Below are 17,898 nucleotides of genomic sequence, written 5' to 3'. Positions count from 1 at the left end.
AGGAATCTCCACACTTCTCCATAGTGGCTGTACTAGTTTGCATTCCCACCAACAGTGTAAGAGGGTTCCCTTTTCTCCACACCCTCTCCAGCATTTGTTGCTTGTGGACTTTTGGATCACAGCCATTCTGACTGGTGTGAAATGGTATCTCATAGTGGTTTTGATTTGCATTTCTCTGATAATGAGTGATGTTGAGCATCTTTTCATGTGTTTGTTAGCCATCTGTATGTCTTCTTTGGAGAAATGTCTATTTAGTTCTTTGGCCCATTTTTTGATTGGGTCATTTATTTTTCTGGAGTTGAGCTGTAGGAGTTGCTTGTATATTTTTGAGATTAGTTGTTTGTCAGTTGCTTCATTTGCTATTATTTTCTCCCATTCTGAAGGCTGCCTTTTCACCTTGCTAATATTTTCCTTTAATGTGCAGAAGCTTTTAAGTTTAATTAGGTCCCATTTGTTTATTTTTGCTTTTATTTCCAATATTCTGGGAGGTGGGTCATAGAGGATCCTGCTGTGATGTATGCCGGAGAGTGTTTTGCCTATGTTCTCCTCTAGGAGTTTTATAGTTTCTGGTCTTACGTTGAGATCTTTAATCCATTTTGAGTTTATTTTTGTGTATGGTGTTAGAAAGTGTTCTAGTTTCATTCTTTTACAAGTGGTTGACCAGATTTCCCAGCACCACTTGTTAAAGAGATTGTCTTTAATCCATTGTATATTCTTGCCTCCTTTGTCAAAAATAAGGTGTCCACAGGTGTGTGGATTTATCTCTGGGCTTTCTATTTTGTTCCATTGATCTATATTTCTGTCTTTGTGCCAGTACCATACTGTCTTGATAGCTGTGGCTTTGTAGTAGAGCCTGAAGTCAGGTAGGTTGATTCCTCCAGTTCCATTCTTCTTTCTCAAGATCACTTTGGCTATTCGAGGTTTTTTGTTTTTCCATACAAATTGTGAAATTATTTGTTCTAGCTCTGTGAAGAATACCGTTGGTAGCTTGTTGGGGATTGCATTGAATCTATAAATTGCTTTGGGTAGTATACTCATTTTCACTATATTGATTCTTCCAATCCATGAACATGGTATATTTCTCCATCTATTAGTGTCCTCTTTGATTTCTTTTTCTTCTCTCTTGTTTTGGGTTGTTTCAGAGAATTTTACCTAGATAAATAAACACAATTAGATATCCTGAAGTGGTGTACAATGAAAGAGAAATCAATCCAGCTTATTGTGTATCATCTATGGTCTTCTTTACAACTAAAGCAAATAAAAAGGGCTTTCTGTTTTAAGGTAAAAGTCAGAAAAATGTGATTTTTTTTTTGTCTCTTTAATATCACAAACAGCTACAAGATTTCTAATTACAATAAGAAAAAATTGATATTGGTTAACACATATTCACTTATAAACATAGCGAAAGTGTTAGTCATGTCCAACTCTTTGTGACTCCATAGACTGTAGCCCACCAGGCTCCTCTGTCCATGGAATTCTCCAGGCAAATACCTGGGGTGAGTTGCCATTCCCTTATCCAGGGGATCTTCCTTATCCAGGGATCATACTGAGTTCTCCTGTATTGGAAGTGGATTCTTTACCATCTGAGCCACTCAGGCCATTGTAATAAAAAAGCATAACAATTCCACCTAAGTTCTTAAAACTTTTGAGTTTTCACTTACAGACAACGCTGAAGTTGTTCCAGTGTACACAATTATTTGTGTGTGTGTGTCTTGTTTTACATTTTTTGAAATTTAAGTTTGTGGTTAAAATGAGTCAGTAAATCTATTAATATTGCTTATCCATAATAAAAATTTGGTCTCTACAAATTAACTTAAATATCTACATGACTATTAGCATACCTTTTATAAGAAACAGAAAAAGTCATTATTATTATTATTATATTTTTTTTTTTGCAAGACCTAGTAAGAGTAACAATGTCTATTCTGGTCCTCATCTCCATCTTTTGTGAAAGCTCTAGGTTTTAAAGGTTCCTCTCAGCTAAATCTGAGTTATCAGAGGTTATATCATGTGTATTAATAAAATAATCTTCTTATCTACCAATTATCACTACCCATTTTCTTTCTGTCTTTTATGGTTGCCCTCCAGTGCTACAACTACAGTCACTGCAGTATAACCTACTTCTCTGGTTTAGCTCCCTACTCAGGCTAATGCACCTACCCCTTTCCTCCAAGGGCAGTCACCACAAAAGAGTACTCTACACTTAGCTCCCACTTGTGCTTCCCTCAGTGTTGACTATAGCATATGTTCTCACCTCCTATAATGATCTGAGTAAAGCAAGTCCTTTAGAATTGATTCACTTTTTATAGCCCACTCTCTGTGATAACTGGGCATGAATTTGTGGGAACTGTGCTGTAGAACAATCTGAGTGCAGGTGCCATGCTTCACTCAAAATCCTCTTCTTTCTTCAAAGTGGGCAATTCTTTTAGAGCTCATGGTTCAGTTCTCAAGGCTTTGTTTTCAGGGAGAAGGGTTCTTTCTTAAGAAGTCTCTTTCCTCATCCCTCACACAAACAAGAACGTAGTGGTCATAACATTAGCTCTGGAGGTATATCTTTTTCCTGAACTGAAGGCTACTTATCTATCAATCTAGAATAACTATTACAGTGTTAAGTACACTTAGTAGCCCTCAATTTCATTCCTCTTATCTCTCTTCCCTTGATTTTCAGTGGAATTTTCATATGCAAGCAACATCCAAAGAAAGGTACAGAGATTTGCAGAGAAGGAAAAAAAAAATAGAATTTTGCTGATGCAACTGAGCATATGCCCTTTAGAAAATTATATTTAAGTAAATGTCATTACATATTAGCAAAATTGCCAAAGTAGGGAATTTCAGTAGTAAAACCAGGATTTGCTTGCTGGAACAAAATAGAAATTCTTCTAAACGTTGCTGTATATTTTGTGAAGTATTAAAAAAAATTCTAAAATATATTTTAAAGGAAAATGTTTTATTAAACGTAGAAAAATGCTGAATAAACTACAGCTTGCCCTTACATTGCAGAAGTCTACAAATGGTCAAAGAAATGAGAACAGAAAGCATGTTAAGCCCTTCTTTGCATCTAGCTACTTTGTATTCCCCCTAGCTACTCAATAAATATGAATAGATGAACGAATGTATAAATGAATAAATGAATGATTTTAAAAGTATGCTAACAAAATAGTGGTTGAAATGCTTGATACTGAAGTGTATAATGAATATCTTTTCACTTTTTTGATACTCATTCTGTTTCTGAGGCAGGAAATGCTCTTCTCCCATCCTTTGTTTTTCTGGTGGGTGTGAAGATGATTTTGCCTTTTCATACTGTTCATGGGGTTCTGAAGGCAAGAATACTGAAGTGGTCCCTTCTCCAGTGGACCACGTTTTGTCAGAACTCTCCACAATGACCTGTCCATCTTGGGTGGCCCTAAATGGTATGATTCATAGCTTCATTGAGTTAGACAAGGCTCAGGAGGGCCTAGAGGAGCCATCCCATGCTGAAGGTCAGGAAGGGTGGTGGTGAGGAGATACCCCTCGTCCAAGGTAAGGAGCAATGGCTGCGCTTTGCTGGAACAGCCGAGAAGAGACACCCCACGCCCAAGGTAAGAGAAACCCAAGTAAGACGGTAGGTGTTGCAAGAGGGCATCAGAGGGCAAACACACTGAAACCATACTCACAGAAAACTAGTCAAATTAATCACACTGGGACCACAGCCTTGTCTAACTCAATGAAACTAAGCCTTGCCCGTGGGGCAACCCAAGACGGGCAGGTCATGGTGGAGAGATTTGACAGAATGTGGTCCACTGGAGAAGGGAATGGCAAACCACTTCAGTATTCTTGCCTTGAGAACCCCATGAACAGTATGAAAAGGCAAAATGATAGGATACTGAAAGATGGACTCCCTAGGTCAGTAGGTGCCCAATATGCTACTGGAGATCAGTGGGGAAATAACTCCAGAAAGAATGAAGGGATGGAGCCAAATAAAAAAGAATACCCAGCTGTGGATGTGACCGGAGAGAGAAGCAAGGTCCGATGCTGTAAAGAGCAATATTGCATAGGAACCTGGAATGTCAGGTCCATGAATCAAGGCAAATTGGAATTGGTCAAACAAGAGATGGCAAGACTGAATGTTGACATTCTAGTAATCAGTGAAATGAAATAGACTGGAATGGGTGAATTTAACTCAGATGACCATTATATCTACTACTGTGGTCAGGAATCACTCAGAAGACATGGAGTGGCCATCATGGTCAAGAAAAGAGTCCAAAATGCAGTACTTGGATGCAACCTCAAAAACTACAGAATGATCTCTGTTCATTTCCAAGGCAAACCATTCAATATCACAATAACGCAAGTCTATGCCCCAACCAGTAATGCTGAAGAAGCTGAAGTTGAACGGATCTATGAAGACCTACAAGACCTTTTAGAACTAACACCCAAAAAAGATGTCCTTTTCATTATAGGGGACTGGAATGCAAAAGTAGGAAGTCAGGAAACACAGGGAATAACAGGAAAATTTGGCCTTGGAGTACAGAATGAAGCAGGGCAAAAACTAATAGAGTTTTGCTACGAAAATGCACTGGTCACAACAAACACCCTCTTCCAACAACACAAGAGAATACTCTATTCATGGACATCACCAGATGTTCAACACCAAAATCAGATTGATTATATTCTTTGCAGCCAAAGATGGAGAAGCTCTATACAGTCAGCAAAAACAAGACCAGGAGCTGACTGTGGCTCAGACCATGAACTCCTTATTGCCAAATTCAGACTTAAATTGAAGAAAGTAGGGAAAACCACTAGACCATTCAGGTATGACCTAAATCAAATCCCTTATGGTTATACAGTGGAAGTGAGAAATAGATTTAAGGGCCTAGATCTGATAGATAGAGTGCCTTATGAACTATGGAATGAAGTTCATGACATTGTACAGGAGACAGGGATCAAGACCATTCCATAGAAAAGAAATGCAAAAAAGCAAAATGACTGTCTGGGGAAGCCTTACAAATAGCTGTGAAAAGAAGAGAAGCGAAAAGCAAAGGAGAAAAGGAAAGATATAAACATCTGAATGCAGAGTTCCAAAGAATAGCAAGAAGAGATAAGAAAGCCTTCTTCAGTGACCAATGCAAAGAAATAGAGGAAAACAACAGAATGGGAAAGACTAGGAATCTCTTCAAGAAAATAAGAGATACCAAAGGAACATTTCATGCAAAGATGAGCTCGAAAAAGGACAGAAATGGTATGGACCTAAAAGAAGCAGAAGATATTAAGAAGAGATGGCAAGAATACACAGAAGAACTGTACAAAAAAGATCTTCACGACCCAGATAATCACGATTGTGTGATCACTGACCTAGATCCAGACATCCTGGAATGTGAAGTCAAGTGGGCCTTAGAAAGCATCACTATGAACAAAGCTAGTGGAGGTGATGGAATTCCAGCTGAGCTATTCCAAATCCAGAAAGATGATGCTGTGAAAGTGCTGCACTCAATATGTCAGCAAATTTGGAAAACTCAGCAGTGGCCACAGGACTGGAAAAAGTCAGTTTTCATTCCAATCCCAAAGAAAGGCAATGCCAAAGAATGCTCAAACTACCACACAATTGCACTCATCTCACACGCTAGTAAAGTAATGCTCAAAATTTTCCAAGTCAGGCTTCAGCAATTGTTAACTGTGAACTTCCTGATGTTCAAGCTGGTTTTAGAAAAGGTAGAGGAACCAGAAATCAAATTGCCAACATCCGCTTCATAATGGAAAAAGCAAGAGAGTTCCAGAAAAGCACCTATTTCTGCTTTATTGACTATGCCAAAGCCTTTGACTGTGTGGATCACAATAAACTGTGGAAATTTCTGAAAGAGATGGGAATACCAGACCACCTGATCTGCCTCTTGAGAAATTTGTATGCAGGTCAGGAAGCAACACTTAGAACTGGACATGGAACAACAGAGTGGTTCCAAATAGGAAAAGGAGTATGTCAAGGCTGTATATTGTCCCCCTGTTTATTTAACTTATATGCAGAGTGCATCATGAGAAGCACTGGACTGGAAGAAACACAAACTGGAATCAAGATTGCCGGGAGAAATATCAATAATCTCAGATATGCAGATGACACCACCCTTATGGCAGAAAGTGAAGAGGAACTCAAGAGCCTCTTGATGAAAGTGAAAGTGGAGAGTGAAAATGTTGGCTTAAAGCTCAACATTCAGACAACTAAGATCATGGCATCCGGTCCCACCACTTCATGGGAAATAGATGGGGAAACAGTGGAAACAGTGTCAGACTTTATTTTTCTGGGCTCCAAAATCACTGCAGATGGTGACTGCAGGCATGAAATTAAAAGACACTTACTCCTTGGAAGGAAACTTATGATCAACCTAGAGAGCATATTCAAAAGCAGAGACATTACTTTGCCAACAAAGTTTCGTCTAGTCAAGGCTATGGTGTTTCCTGTGGTCATATATGGATGTGAGAGTTGGACTGTGAAGAAGGCTGAGTGCCGAAGAATTGATGCTTTTGAACTGTGGTGTTGGAGAAGACTCTTGAGAGTCCCTTGGACTGCAAGGAGATCCAGCCTGTCCATTCTGAAGGAGATCAGCCCTGGGATTTCTTTGGAAGGAATGATGCTAAAGCTGACACTCCAGTACTTTGGCCACCTCATGCGAAGAGCTGACTCATTGGAAAAAACTCTGATGCTGGGAGGGATTGGGGGCAGGAGGAGAAGGGGACGACAGAGGATTTGATGGCTGGATGGCATCACTGACTCGATGGACGTGAGTCTGGGTGAACTCTGGGAGTTGGTGATGGACAGGGAGGCCTGGCGTGCTGTGATTCATGGGGTCGCAAAGAGTAGGACAGGACTGAGCTACTGATCTGATCTGATCTGATCTGTAGCCCATGTGATCAGTTTGATTAGTTTCCTGTGATTGTGGTTTTCATTCTGTCTGCCCTCTGAAGGATAAAGATAAGAGGCTTATGGAACCTTCTTGATGGGAAAGACTAACTGTGGGGAAAATTGGATCTTGTTCTTATGGGTGGGGCCAATCTCAGTGAATCTTTAATCTAATTTTCTGTTAATGGGCATGGCTGAGTTCCCTCCCTGTTGTTTGACCTGAGACCCAAATATGGTGGAGGAAATGAAGATAATGGTGCTCTCATTCAAAAGGCCCCGTGCATACACTACCCCACTGAGTTCCCTCGACCCTGAAACAGGCCACTGCCAACCCACACCTCTGCTGGAGAATCCTGGACACTCACAGGGAAATCTAGGTCAGTCTCTTGTGGGGTCACTGCTGCTTTCTCTTCAGTCGTGGTGCACACAAGATTTTGTTTGTACCCTCCAAGAGTCTGTTTCTCCAGTCTCGTGCAAGTTCTGGCAGCTCTATGTGGGGTTAATGGCTACCTCCTCCATGGGGGTTTATGCCACACCCAGGTCTGCTTCACTCAGAGCCCCTGCCCCTGTAGCAGGCCACTGCTGAGCCGTACCTCTGCCGGAGACACTCAAATACTCAAAGGCAGGTCTGGCCCAGTCTCTGTGGGATCTCCAATTAGCATATAAAATCACCCAGCCCATAAAAAACTAACCATGCCACATTCCATGGCTGCCACACTCAGCCTCTGTGATGGCCCAAACCCTTGGAGTGTGCATTTCTCGGAATCCAAACAAATCTACCTCTTACTTATTGCTGTGTCTCTCATTGAATTATTTTTGCAATGAGACATCAAGAAAGTGGGCTTCATTAGGTCCTGAAACCAGGCACCATGGGTTTTGGCCTGGCTCAAGTCCCGGTAGGATACAGCTGATTGACTAAGCATAGCACAATCCATGACATGTAGGTTTGAGTCCCAATCTTCGGTAAACAGATTCAAACACAACTTTCAGAAATGGAATGAAGATGACCTGCCCAATACGTTGTAAGTGGTGGAAGAGATGGAGAGGAGCTGAAGAACAGGGGGGAAAAGCAGTGGTGAAAACATATCAAGGAATTCCCTTCATAACCTGTCAGAAAATCTGCTAAATATCTGACCTGTGCTCAGAGTTTTCAATGACCTGATCTTTGACACAAAGAAGATTAAGGACAAAAGAACACTCACCCACTTGGGCAACAGCTACTAGGGTGCAGCAGATACTGGAGGCTTCATGACACATGGAGGAGTAGCCTCTGTCAGAGAATGAGATGACTGGATGGCATCACCAACTCAATGGACATGAGTTTAAACAAGCTCCAGGAGTTGGTGGTGGACAGGAAAGTCTGGCATGCTCCAGTCCATGGGGTCACAAAGAGTTAGACATGACTGAGAGACTGAATGGAACTGTGCAGATAATTAACCCACCCTCCTAGACTGAAAATTGAGCAAAGTGACAAAGTGTGGTAAGAGTTAGACATACATGAATCTGGAGCTCAGGAAAAAAGCTTGTCAGAAGACATTCATCACTGCACAACTGGTAGATGAAACCATGGATATGGAGGTCATTGCCTAGGCAAAATGTGTGAGAGAAATGAAAACAAAATGAAGTACAAAAGGTTAGTATTTTAAAAGTGTGATTACAAATCCTGCTGAAAATATTAGAATTTTCCTGCATACTCTCATGTGGCAATGAATATTGAGAATAAAAATAAGTCACTCAAGTATATTTATAACATTTAAAAATATTGTTGAGTGGGGCTACCCTGAGATGGTGGAGGAATAGGACAGGGGGACCACTTTATTGCCCACAAATTCATCAAAAGATTATTTAAATGCTGAGCAAATTCCACAAAACAACTTCTGAACGCTGGCAGAGGACACCATGCACCCAGAAAGGCAGCCCATTCTCTTTTAAAGGAGGTAGGACAAAATATGGAGAAGGCAATGGCACCCCACTCCAGTACTCTTGCCTGGAAAATCCCATGGATGGAGGAGCCTGATGGGCTGCAGTCCATGGGGTCGCTAAGAATCAGACACGACTGAGCGACTTCACTTTCAATTTTCACTTTCATGCATTGGAGAAGGAAATGGCAACCCACTCCAGTGTCCTTGCCTGGAGAATCCCAGGGATGGAGGAGCCTGGTGGGCTGTCATCTATGGGGTAGCACAGAGTCAGACAGGACTGAAGCAACTTAGCTGCAGCAGCAGCAAGACAAAATATAAAAGACAAAAAGAGATACAAAAGAGTTAGGGATGGAGACCTGTCCTAGGGAGGGAGTTGTGAAAGAGGAGAGGTTTCCAAACATCAAGAAACCCTCTCTCCAGCGGGTCTGTGGGGAGTTTTGTAATCTCAGAGGGCAACATAAGCGGGAGGGGAAAAAAAAAAAAAAAAAAAAAACCAAAAAACTACAGAATACTCGCCTAACCACAACTCTCGGTGGAGAAGTAGCCCAGATGCTTGTGTTGGCCACCAGCGAGCAGGGGCTGAACAGGGAGGTGCTGGTTGCATGCTTAGGGTAAGGACTGGGCCTGAATGCCCTGAGAACAATCTGAGGGAGCTAACGTGAGATAGCAATTCAAACTGTGGGTTAATCAGAGAGAGAGAAAAGAAAAAGAGAGAGAGAGAGAGAACTTTCCAGTGAAAAGCTCTAACCTAAGGCAGAGCCTGGTCTGCTCACAGAACAAAGGATTGAGCACATACCAGAAGAGAGCTATCCAGCTGCAGAACCGGCCCATCTCCTTGTCAGAAGCAGTGAGGCAGGTGGTAACAGCCAGAGCTGGAACACAAGGGGCAATCTCAGCCCCAGAGACATATCCTCCACCAAACTGTGAGCAGACTCCCAGTTGCTAACCAATCTTCCTGGGATCCTGGATTGTTGACATGCACCAGAAGGGTTGCAGCTTGAAATCAGCTCCCCAGAGGAGATACATGGCACACTTGAAATGGCACTTTCACTGCAAACACAGGAAATGGAGTGGCTAAGAACGGGGAGGTGATAAGACGTACCACACATCGGGGACAGTGCACTCTCCAAGCATCTGGTCACCTGAGATGGTCAGACCTGGGAAGGGCACAAAACACAGGGCCAACTGAGTCTGTACCTTTGTGGAATGCCCAAGAATCTGAACCTGGCTTAGACCTGGGAAGTGCACATAACCTGAACCTGGCTTAGACCTGGGAAGTGCACACAACCCAGGGCCCACTTTAGACAGTTCCCCTACAGAGCAACCTGAAGCCTAAGCAGTGTAGATTGGGAATGCACACACGCCATGACTGGGAGGCAAACACAGTGTGGCCCAGATACTGGAGCACTCCCAGCACATGCCAGTGTATTTGTTTGCAGTGTTCCTCCCTCCCCACAGCACAACTGAATGAGTGAGCCTAAATAAAGTGACCACTTTAGCCCCATTTGCAAACAGAGGAAGCAAAAACAAAAGAAGAAGAGGGAACCGCTTTGGAAGTGACAGGTTCAGGAGATTAAAACCCTGTAGTTACCATTGACTACATTGAAAGGGGCCTTATAGAACTTGAGAAGTATAAGCTGGAACAAGAAACTATCTGAATGTGAACTGACCCCACACTGCCCTCAACAGCTCCAGAGAAATTTCTAGATGTATTTTATAATTATTTTAATTTAATCTTTTTGATTTTAAGTTCTTTATTAGTCTTTAATTTTCATTTTATAACCTACTGTTATCTTGCAAAAAAAAACTATTTTTAAAGTAAATTTCATATATATATATATATATATATATATATGCCAGAGTCCAGCTCCAGCAGCCAGGGATTCAACCTGAAGAGATGGACGTTGTCAGTGATGATGATATAGCCTCTGACTCATAGTGTGGGACTACATGCTTATTTCAAGCTTCAGGTTTTCTTTTATACTTTGACAAAAGCATTAGGTCAGAGGTTTGACATTTTTAGTTTCCTCCACCCAGATTTACTGTACTTAACTTGTGATTACATTGTAACTCATGCTACATTCCTCAGTTTATTTCTTATCTTTCTAAATCCTGTTTGCCCCTAGCATCTTAAGATCATTATCTCCTAAAAATTCTTCTATCTATTCTTAATTAATCCTAAGCCTTAAACTCAGCAAACTTCTTTTGCCATAAACATTCCCCTCACAAACAGTTCTCAGATAATAATCCTTCCCGTGGCCTCAAGCTGCTACATCTACATCTACAGCAGGTCTATGTGCTCATCCTGGGATATTCTTTGTAAAGATCCTTGCACAAATGTCAATGGTTATTTTATAGATTATTTTCTGGGCACAACTGTAGAAGGCTTTGTCCTTTATCATGCTTCTCTCAAGCACCTTAACATTCTTTCCAGCCAACTCAACCAAAGAAAGGAAAGAACAAGTCAGAATCACAAGGCCTAACTCCTTCATCCCAAGACTGTGCCTGCAAGATGAGGAGAGCAGGTTGGGGCCATGCCTCCATTTTGTCATTAATGCCTAATGCAGCTCCTGACATCTTCCCCTTTCTTATTTTTTAGAGCATAAGTATGAAACTCAGTAGATAAAGCAGAGACATTTTGGTTAAGTATTCTGAAAAGGCATGGGGCTATTACACAACTCAGAATCATAGGCATAAGCACATGGCCGCATGAATCATTATTATAAAAAAGGATCCATGGGAAAGATATCCCTCCAAATTTTAAAAGAGGGAATTAGAAAGCCATTGAGAGGAAAAGTCAGACTCCACCTGCTTCATATTCTGAATATCCTGGTGTAACTTAGAAATATTAATACTAAAATCTGAATGATTCCAGACGCCTAAAATATGATTCCTAATGTGTTCTCAAGAATGTACAGAATCATTCACTTGTAGAGGGGGAATGCACATCCATTTAAATTCAGCATGGCACCTTAAAGACACCTTAATTTTTAAATTTGTAATTTCTTGCCCAATAAGCAGGACTGTTATTTCTAAAGCATTGACCCTATTTTCTATTTTCCTATCTATAATTTCCTGTGTAGTAAGAGCTACGGAGACATTTCTGGACAGCTGATCGACAAAAGAGGCAGTATACACTTCTCTTGACAGGGCAACAGCAGAAACTGTAACTTAAGCAATTATGGCAATCAAGGCAATTATTCCCACAATTAGAGCTGTAATGAATCTCTTAGGTGGAGAAATTAAGCCATTAAATTCATACAAAACTTTCAATGCATAATCATCAAACCATTGTCCCTCTAATTTTACAGGAACCATCAAATATGGTGGTTGCTTTACAATCATCACAGCCTTATAATTACTATAATCATTCCCATCAACACAATTTGATATAAAACAATTCACACATTCGACATTATAAACAGTTTTTCCTTCAAAAACTCTCAACTCATTCTGATTTCTGGCCAACAAAAATGCATAGGGAGAATGTGTGCATGCCCATACAATATATCTTTGTTCATTTAAAGGTCTATGTAAAATCACAGGTGCCATAGCAGCCAATGCTCTCCATAGTTCAGGCTTCATGGGACCTGTTCCATCGAAACTCACTAAAGGAGGAACCCATCCATTAACATGCCACTTAGTAATTGCTAAAGGATAAGGGATGAATGAATCATTCCATATGGATCTATAAGGTTCTTAAAAAATCAAGTTCAATCATTGATCTGAAAGATAGGGGCACCCCCATTTGGTCAGAAAATGTCTGGTGGCAACAATGGGAATAGATAACTTTATGGCGTACATGCATTCTTTCCAACGAGGAAAGCCAGAAATTCTGCTTATGCTTTCCCAGGCCTGTAGTCCTTGTTCATCAGAATCTGGAGTGGGGAGTGCACAGCTCAGAAAGTCCTTTAAATGAGGGGGTGCCTGTTTTATGGCATCATATAGTCTTTCCTGCGCCCCTGGCATCAGCAGCTGTAAGGACCAAAAGTTTCTCTTGCCATCACTTCTCGGAGAATCAGTAAGCATGCCTTTCAAGGAAGTGCTAACACATCCATTCAACACCAGAGCTGATTCTTGTAAGGAGGAAGGTATAGCAAAGCAAATAGGTGGATAAACTGACACGCCTGAAAAATTGAAGGGAGCACTGACCACTGTTTTAGCATTATTAGGATAGATAGACCTCCGCCCAAAAGAAGAGTATCATTAACAAAAACACAAATGGGCTCATTCATCCAATCAACAGGCTGGAAAGAAGGTGGATTAGGCAAATAGGCCCAGTGAACCTTTTCTGCACTGGAGGGCCTCGGCTGACAAGCCAACACAGCAAGCATAGCCACAAACATTACCATAGGAGTGGCCTCATGTTTTCCCCTTTCTATTAATTCTTCAGCCTGTTGAGCGAGATGTTTCAGCTGGCCCAAGTTGGCACCATGCTGGAGGTAGTTGCTTGAGTATGATGATGGTGATGAGATGGAGCAGAATACGGTTGGACTTGATTAGCATGTCTCTCCTGAAGCGCCAGGTGCCTGAAGCGATGTACTAGCGGTAAAGCCTCAGGTGAAGGGTCACTCGCCCTTGGGCTTCTTGGCTCCCTCAGGTCCGGACTCAATGAGCTTCTGATCTCCCCATCTTTCCTCGGTCCCAGGCTCCAGGACCCCAGAGATCTCAGTGACCTCAGGGGTCTTTGTGATCCTGGAGGTCTCATGGGACTGGACATGTTGAATTAGTCTTTCAGGAATCCAAACAGGAGAAGTGGAATCCTGTGGAAACACACAAGCATACCCTCTCCCACAAGTTAGCAACACATCTGGCCCTCTCCATTCTCCTGTAAGGAGGTCTTTCTACTTGACCAGAGGCCGAGTCATAGCCCCTTCAGGAATCCAGTGTCTCATCATTGCAGTCTGCCCCTGTGTGTCCATGTTTAAATGGTTAATTAGAAACAAAGCATGGTGTAAAACATTATGTGGAGAGGAATACTTAAATTCTCCCTGCCTTAATTTAACTATCTGATTTTTTAAAGTCTGGTGTGCCCTTTCCACTATGGCTTGGCCTTGGGATTAACTCCTAATGGTGGAGATGGATTAAATGTTGGGCAATTTGGACACAACTTAACTATTTGTCTAGCTGCTTCCCTAGGGATATGAAACTCATACTTTAAATGAGATGCATTTTGATGGTGAATTTTGTGAGAATTTTTGGCCTTGTCAATCTTTTCATGTAAGTTTAAAGCAATTACTTTAGTTAATGCATCTGCCAAAGCATTTCCTTCATGCAAAGGGCCGGGCCCGCAAAAAATATATTTTTCTCTATGTTTAATCTCCTCCTGTAAATCAGATAACAAGGAAAAAATGGTAGTTTAATTTTCTGGAATATTAGCAGTCTCAATATGGGGAAACAACCCTACAATATATCAGGAGTCAGTCAGAAGATTGAAGGTACGGTCTCTTAAATGTTGAAAAGCCCAAATAACCACCCTCAACTCAGCTGTCTGGACTGATGTCTCTTCAGTTACCTGAACATGGGATTTTCCATCAATAATTGTGACTGCTTTACCATTAGAGGAACCATCTGTGAAAACTAAAATTGCCCCTTCCAAAGGTTGAATAGAAAATTTCTTCAGAAAAATCAGTGGATGTGCTTTCAAAAAGTGCAAAAGGGGGCTTGAGGGCAAATGAAACAAAATGTGACCCCTGAAATCTATCAGGGCAACTTGCCAATCATCACTATTTTGTAAAAGAAATTGCAGTTGATCATTATTGAATGGAATCACTATATTTGCTACTTCCGTTCCAAAAAGTTCCACACTTCTTTTTCTACCTTTTATAATTAATTGTGCCACCAAGCTGGGATAAGACAAAACTATTTCTCTTGGCATCACTGGTAGATGGAGCCATTCCAATGGACCTTCTTGCCACAAACATTCGGTAGGTGTATGTTCCGTGGTGAGAATAATTAAATCCCATCCTCTGGTAATATTATTCCTAATTAACTGATCATTTAAAGCCTCATCCACTTTAACAAGAGCTGATTCGGCCTCACTAGTCAATTCTCTCTTAGAACTGGGATTAGGATCGCCTTTTAAGCAATCAAACAGAGGATTTAAATCTGCAGTGGTCAGTTTTAAATGTGGGTGTATCCAATTAATATCCCCTAATAATTTCTGGAAATCATTTAAAGTTAGTAAACGATCTCTCCACAGCTGCAAAGGGGCATGACTCACAGTATGGGTACTTAATACCCTCCCTAAATAAGAGAAAGGAGGATTTACTTGTATCTTATCTGGAGCTATCTTTAAACCCCAGTTTTCCAAGGCCTCAATCAATTCAGATAAGATTTCTTGCAACAAGGCTCTGTCCTTATGAGCTGCCAAAATATCATCCATATAATGTATCAAATATAGATCTTTATACTTTCCTCTAACATTTTGCACAGCTTGGTCTACAAATTTCTGACACAAGGTGGGGATATTTTTCATTCCCTGAGGCAAAAGCTTCCATTGAAATCTTCTATACGGCTGTTTAAGAGTAGCTGAAGGGAGACTGAAGGCAAACCATTTACAATCCTGAACAGCCAGGGGGATGGTAAAGAAACACTCCTGTAGATCTATGACTATCACATTATATTGAAAAGGCACAGCTACTGGGGAAGGGAGGCCCGACTGGAGGGCCCCCATGTCTTCCATAGTTGCATTTATAGCTCTCAAATCTTGTAACAATTTCCATTTTCCTGATTTATTCTTAATGACAAAACTGGGAGTATTCCAGGGGCTATTAGAAGGCTCTATATGGCCCTCTGCCAGTTGTTCCATAACTAAATCCTCAGCTGCCTGCAGCTTTTCAGCTGTTAAGGGCCATTGCTCCACCCATACCGGATCATCAGATTTCCAGGTAATAGGGTCAGCAGCAAAAAAACAGCCTCTAGGATAAATTTGAATATCCCAGATCTTCTCTATTAGGAACTGCCTCTAATGGAGAAGCAATTCCCTGATGATCTTTACCAAGCCCCTTATCAGAATTATACCTCATTTGCAGCATTTGATTAGTAACCTTTCCATCTGGGCTGTATAAAAGCATTCCCATCTGAGATAATTTATCTCTCCCCCATAAAGAAAAAGGTAGTGAAGGAGTCACATATGGACAAAAGGTGCCTTGTGCCCCCTTTTCATCTGACCATGTCAAAATTTGTGAGCTCTTAGCAACAGAGGATACTGACCCTATTCCTACCAATCCAGCATTGGTCAGATGCGTCGGCCAGGATGAGGGTCCATCTTTTCCAGCAATGCAAGAGACGTCTGCTCCAGTATCTAACAGCCATGACATTTTATTTTCTTGAATTAAAAGATCTTTCAAAGACTTAGAAGCTGTAATTTCCTGCACCCCAAAAGCTAGATCAATGGATCCAAATCCTCTGCGGCCCCTAGCTTGAGAAATCAAGGTTTTTCTTGTCTGATAATAAGGTAAAAACAAAAGCTGTGCTATTCCTTTACCTTTATTAATTTGCACAGTTCTGGCAAGTGGCGAGATCAAAACTTTTATTTCCCCAGTATAATCAGAATTTACTACACCAGTTCAGTTCAGTTCAGTCACTCAGTGGTGTCCGACTCTTTGCGACCCCATGAATCGCAGCACGCCAGGCCTCCCTGTCCATCACCAACTCCCGGAGTTCACCCAGACTCACGTCCCTAGAGTCAGTGATGCCATCCAGCCATCTCATCCTCTGTCATCCCCTTCTCCTCCTGCCCCCAATCCCTCCCAGCATCAGTCTTTTCCAATGAGTCAACTCTTCGTATAAGGTGGCCAAAGTACTGGAGTGTCAGCTTTAGCATCATTCCTTCCAAAGAAATCCCAGGGCTGATCTCCTTCAGAATGGACTGGTTGGATCTCCTTGCAGTTCAAGGGACTCTCAAGAGTCTTCTCCAGCACCACACTTCAAAAGCATCAATTCTAGGGCGCTCAGCCTGCTTCACAGTCCAACTCTCACATCCATACATGACCACTGGAAAAACCATAACCTTGACTAGACAGACTTTTGTTGTCAAAGTAATGTCTCTGCTTTTGAATATGCTATCTAGGTTGGTCATAACTTTCCTTCCAAGGAGTAAGTGTCTTTTAATTTCATGGCTGCAATCACCATCTGCAGTGATTTTGGAGCCCCCCAAAATAAAGTCTGACACTGTTTCCCCATCTATTTCCCATGAAATGATGGGACCGGATGCCATGATTTTCAGGCACTACCAAAATTCCTTGAAGAGAGAGAGAGCTACACCCTAGCACAAGCCCTACAATGCCCTCAGGCAGGGGGCCAGCCACTCCTGTTGGAATCAGAGTAACCAATACATCAGGGTTGGTTAATATTGTTGCCATGGCGGAACTGAGGTCCAGTCCTGCACTACCTGAGGTTGCTCTAAGAAGTTCCGAGACGGAACAAGGGGAACAAAGGGATTCAATGCAACTGCCCCTATGGTTGTCTGGGGCCGGGGCTGCCCCTTCTGCCCGTTTCCCTGAAACTGGGATAAGTTGCTTTCTTGTACTTGGAGGGTGAGCGTAGTCCCATCCATATGAAATTTAGATCTACAGTCTTTTGCCCAGTGATACCCTTTCTGGCACTGGGGCAAAGTGCCTTTGGGGGGTTGGTATTAGTCTGTATTGGCAAGGCTTGTTGTCCCTGCTTGGCAGGACATTGCCAGCAAAAAAAGCCCCATTTGGCCACAAGAGAAACATTTTTTATTTGTAGAATCATTTCCATTAGGATTAATCTTTTTTTTTTTTTTTTCTTTTAGCCTGAGTGAGGCCCCCCGAGGGGGTTTTCTCCAAGGAGCAGGCTCTGTATATTGCACATGCTTCTGCTTTAAAAGCTCCATTGTTTTAAAAGAAAAACTCTTTAATCTTTCTGAGCCTTAGGCAATGCTCTGGGAGGCTTTGGGGGCAAAGTGGGGGAACTCCTAGGCCCTGGGAGGCACAAGCGGAGGTGGTGGCAATTGTCTTGAACCAGAAAGTGGTGAATAAATTTTTAAAGGTTTGCGTAGAGGGGGAGGGGGTTTGCCAGTGCGCCTGGCCTCAGCGTCCTGTAAGCCCTCTCCTTCTTTGGGAGGAAGTCTCGAGGGAG

The 17,898-nt window shown here is 41.8% G+C and overlaps 1 long non-coding RNA gene across 1 annotated transcript; it reads right to left on the bottom strand.

The window, feature by feature from the left end:
• Window positions 1-824: 824 nt before the first annotated feature.
• On the bottom strand, window positions 825-9,823 carry LOC129640368 (uncharacterized). Its single transcript, XR_008708764.1, has 3 exons — window positions 9,587-9,823; window positions 8,366-8,454; window positions 825-1,152 (listed from the first exon to the last, which is right to left on the bottom strand). It is a non-coding gene; the product is annotated as an uncharacterized LOC129640368 (long non-coding RNA).
• Window positions 9,824-17,898: the final 8,075 nt, after the last annotated feature.

The sequence above is a fragment of the Bubalus kerabau genome, chromosome X (genome assembly GCF_029407905.1).
Source record: "Bubalus kerabau isolate K-KA32 ecotype Philippines breed swamp buffalo chromosome X, PCC_UOA_SB_1v2, whole genome shotgun sequence".
Taxonomy (NCBI): Eukaryota; Metazoa; Chordata; class Mammalia; order Artiodactyla; family Bovidae; genus Bubalus; species Bubalus kerabau.
Note: the sequence above shows the minus strand (reverse complement) of the source record. Positions and strands in the feature narration are given on the sequence as shown.